Source organism: Panthera tigris, chromosome D4 (assembly GCF_018350195.1).
Source record: "Panthera tigris isolate Pti1 chromosome D4, P.tigris_Pti1_mat1.1, whole genome shotgun sequence".
Classification (NCBI taxonomy): Eukaryota; Metazoa; Chordata; class Mammalia; order Carnivora; family Felidae; genus Panthera; species Panthera tigris.
The window spans coordinates 21,162,581-21,167,387 of record NC_056672.1 but is presented as its reverse complement, the minus strand read 5'-3'; the positions used below and the strand labels follow the sequence as shown (position 1 = coordinate 21,167,387).

The 4,807-nt window shown below is 41.6% G+C and overlaps 1 non-coding gene across 1 annotated transcript; it reads left to right on the top strand.

Annotated features, from left to right (window-relative positions):
- Positions 1–2,065: 2,065 nt before the first annotated feature.
- On the top strand, positions 2,066–2,171 carry LOC122233364. Its single transcript, XR_006210913.1, has one exon. It is a non-coding gene; the product is annotated as a U6 spliceosomal RNA (small nuclear RNA).
- The last annotated feature ends 2,636 nt before the right edge of the window (positions 2,172–4,807 follow it).

Here is a 4,807-nt window from a genome sequence, read left to right as displayed (position 1 = left end):
GAGCAATGAGAGGGCCCATCTTGAAACCAATTGTAGAGTTTCCAGTATCTTCCAGGATTTTGTAGCCACATGGGCTGGACGAACAAGGCTAAATAATAAACCCTCCCAATGGAAATCAGCCTGCTCTGACATCTTTCCTGTTACTCTTTAGCTGTAGAGTGTCCTGCTTTTCCTTGCTGAGGGTTGGCTACCATTTGGAATCACCTGCCACCTAATGTCACATGCCAGCGGTTTCCTCCTGCTCCGTCCACCCATCCGATGACTGTGCGTTCCTAAGACCTCCTTTTATCTCAACCTCCATCAAAACTAGAAGGGGAAACACTGGAAAAGGGAGACTTGCTTCTTTTCAAAGTCTTTAACCGCCCACCGGTTTGCAAGGGTTCCTTTACTACGATACCGAATGAGAAGACTGCCTGATGTGTGACACTAAATGATGCAATTAATCAAATATCTCAATCTTTTTCTAAAGGGATCTCCAGTCTTCATTTTTTTTTTCCCCTCCACCGCATTCTTTTAAGGTCAGCAAGAAAGATAAGAGAGTGATTTACCAAACTTTGTAAACGTGAAGAAAAATTGAAGCAAAGAAATGGGATTACCTGCCAGCATCCTAAGACTCCTAGCAATACTTGAACTCAACCCTGGAGTCTCTTACCATGTCAGAGACAACCAGCTCATAGTGTAATCTACATCTAATTTTCAAAGTTTATGTCTACCAATAGGTGTACGATTCAAATTAGGGCACTAAAATAAGGCATAGATATTCTTTCTCAGTGTATATATGCTTTTAGGATTGCCCCTTGGCATTGCAACCAAGGCTGAAGAAACCAGTTTTGAGGGCTCAGAGTTTATTTTTTACTTTTCTTCCCCTCCTTCAAGGCCATTTTCTTTTTTTTCTTTGTATTTTCTGATACCTATCTTTTATTATCATTTATAATATAGCAGTATATATTAGAGACAATTTTTAAATTATTAATGTGCTTTATTTGTTTTGCAACTCCACGTCCATGTCTTAGAGAACCCATCTGCTTGGAGAGATGTGTTAGAGAGAGAAAAATGAAAATAAATACTGATGTAATATTCAGCATCTGACATCCGAAATAGGATTTAGCAGAAAGTCAATAAGCTTAAGAGCCATGCATTTTTTAGAAAGAAAGGATTTCCCAAACGCTTTTATTTCCTCCTTTGGTATATCAACAACCAATCCGGGAGGACCCAAGCCTGTTGAGTTCTTGTTACTATTGAGAAAATTCCACTTCCACCCAGGAACGCAATGGTGGAGAATCTCTTGCTCAATTGTAGAAGGAGATCAAAATGTAGGCAAAGAAAAACAAAAACTTCCCTATTTCCAGCTTCAGGATTTATAGGGAGCAAAAGAGGAAGAAAGAAACCAGATTTAAGTGTTCGGTCCTGTGTCTCTTGATGTCCCCCTCCCAGACTTTTACTCAGCGAGGGCGATTGCCCTATATAAGGAAAGAAACCTTGAAGAGAAGGGACTCTTGCCTCTTTTTCTCCACTTGGGAGTCAAGAAGGAGGTGACTGTGCAGAGAACCCCACACCAACATACAGCCACTCGGCTTAATTAAGAAAGCACACCATGTGGCTAGAGAGAGGGTGATCTGGGTTGACACCTCTGATCCCCTTCAGTCTCCATGGCATGTGGGCATCTGAGCTGAGAGCGAGCCAGACTGATAGGCACCTGCCATGTTGGGACATAGTGACATAACAGTAGAAGGTAGAACTGGGTGTCCTGGCCACAGGCCTGGGTGAAAGGCATGGTAGAGAACAAGGGTCTGAAACCAGTGTGCCTGCTACCACAGAGACACCTCAACCCCCTCATATACCCATAAGCCATCCGAGGAAGGAAAATAAGGGGAGATCAGTCCCAAGCAATTTTATCTACACTGAACACTACCTAAAGGAACAGTTTATTTTTTTTTTTTGATCAGACTAAACTTTATTCTAAATTGGATATTTTGTCACATCTCCTTCCTCACTCTCAAGAAGAGTTTCAGAATTAGCTCCTCAGGCGATTTTTTTGTATATTAAGCTTAAGAACCCTTGTCCAGTGCTCGCTTCGGTAGCTCATACACTAAATTGGAATGATACAGAGAAGATTAGCATGGCCCCTGCACAAGGATGACACATAAATTCGTGAAGCGTTCCATATTTTTGAAAAAAAAAAATAGATACAAACAGAGAGGGAGGGAGGCAAACCACAAGAGACTATTAAATACAGAGAACAAACTAAGAGTGGATGGGGGGTGAGGGGGGGAGAGGGGAAAATGGGTGATGGGCATTGAGGAGGGCACCTGTTGGGATGAGCACTGGGTGTTGTATGTAAGCCAATTTGACAATAAATTATATTCATAAAAAAAAAAAAAAGAACCATCGTCCAACTTTCTGGCCATCCTTGCAAAAAATAAAAGCTAAGTTAACCTTTGGATTCATTGATCATGAGAAGAGCAGATATTCTTGGTACTTACATTAGTTAGAATTTCTCCCCAAGGACCACTTAGCAAAAAATCCCATGCAAATGTTTTCAGTAGCAACCTTTCAGTAGACACACAAATGCACTTCTTGAAACCCTTTCTAGAATATTCTTTGCTCTATTTTGATGATACCTCAACAAAAAGTCATTTATTAAACACAATCTAATGTTGAACCAACATGGGGCGCCTGGGTGGCTCAGTCAGTTAAGCGTCTGACTCTTGATTTCGGCTCAGGTCAAGATCTCACAGTACAGCTCGAGGCCTGCTTGGGATTCTCTGTCTCCCTCTCTCTCTGCCCCTCCCCTGCTAGTGCACTCCCTCTTTCTCTCCCTCTCTCTAAGTAAATAAGCTTTAAAACAAAGTGTTAGTATTGAACCCAAATTACACAGCATAGGATAGAGTTTGCTCCAGAGGTAAGCTTTAGAATATCTGGTGGAATTCATGAAATAAATGGCTTTTGAACAAACTTCCCTTCATAAATATTATTTCAGCTTGGTTTTTGCTAAATGGTGGGTGGGTCCCAAGTTCAAGAGTATGCTTATTGTGGGACTAGCTTATGTCACTTATTACATAGAGACATATATCTAAGCAGGCAAGAGAGATTGTTCTGATATCCTTTTATAGAAATTGAGTCATTTAATAAGAACTCACAATGAAGTTTTAGTTTTTAGGTTTGTCATAACAAAGTACCACAGACGGTGTGGCATAAAGGTCAGAAATTCATTTTCTCACAGTCTTGGAGGCTAGAAATCCAAGATCAGGGGCTCAGTGGGATTGGTCTTTACTGAGGGCTCTCTCCTTAGCTTGCCCTAGAAGGCCCACTGTGCCCTGTGTCTTCACATGGCCTTCTCGCTGTGCAGCTGTGTCCTAATCTCTTCCTCTTAGAAGGACGCGTTATAGTGGATGAGGACCCACCCAGATGACCTTATTTTACCTTGACTACCTCTTCAATGACCTTATCTCCAAATACAGTCATTCTGAGGCACTGGTGCCTCAGATGATCTACAGGAAAAACTGTACTCTAACCACCGAGTGTCTGACTTCAGCTCAGGTCATGATCTTGCAGTCCGTGAGTTAGAGCCCTACACGGGTCTCTGCACTGACAACTCAGAGCTGGAGCCTGCTTCAGATTCTGTGTTTCCCTCTTTCTGCCCTTCCCCCACTCACACTCTGTTTCTTCTCTCTCAAGTAAATAAGCATTAAAAAAAAAAAAAGAAAGATAGTCATTTCTTAGCCGAAACACTTCATATTTTGTACACTTGATATAGTTTACACAATGAATTCATGTGAGTTATTACTTAAGCATCCAGTCCTCCTTCAAGATCTGTAGGACCCGCTTCCTTCTGACCCACTGTGTGATACCCAGAAGACTTCTGACCCTGCCCACTTGGGCTTTCCACAGTCTTCATTTTTACCAACAGTGTTAGGAACTTTAAAGAGGTCAGCTCTAACCTGTTTCCACGTTGATGGGATGGTGGGGTCTTCTAACATACAATGTAAAATATCCAGTCACAAGGATTGGTTAAACCCATTTTGATTCGTCTGTACAATGGAGAACTATTTTGCTTTTACCACTGATATCATAGAGCGACATATTTAATTACTCAGTACTGTGGTAATTGAAAGAAAGCAAGTTACAAAAGAAGAGAGCCTCATTTTTGTAACCCACAGCACATATGTGTGATGGAACTGTCCACACGCAGAGCAGTTGCCTCTAGGTGCTTGGCTGCGGTATTTGCTGCTGGCAGCTGAGATTCATAGGAAGCAGAGGCACTGAGTGTACGATACGAGCTAACTTGGGAACTTGGTTTGTCTTTGATCCTTCCACTCTATTTGGCTTTAAGAACTTCAAAAGCTGCAAGACGCGTAAACTTTATCTGGATTATCTTGTCATTTGGAGCATTCAAGTGTCTGCTTCAATATGCCTTAGAATCACGATTGCCAAATGAGAGCGATACTTTGTGCTTCTCACATAGCTTCTTCCCAAGGATCCCAAAGCACCGGAGAAGTGTTACTTTTGCCTCCCTTCACTTCTCTCAAGAAACTCAGAATAAAGTCCTGGACAAGTTGACTCCTAAAAATTATCAGTCAATCCAAAGATAAACTGTTAAGGGCCTGCTTCCTCAAATAGACATCTTCTTCTTCATTCATTCTCTGATAACACATGAATCCCACAGACTACAAGAGGGATATGGAAATTAATAAAAAATCACTCCAAACAAAGGGCACACAAGGACACAGGAGAAGAAGTACTCATATCTGAGAGAAAGTTGCCAAACTTCTTGGGCTCCTGTGGAACATACCAGACTTGTTTTTTC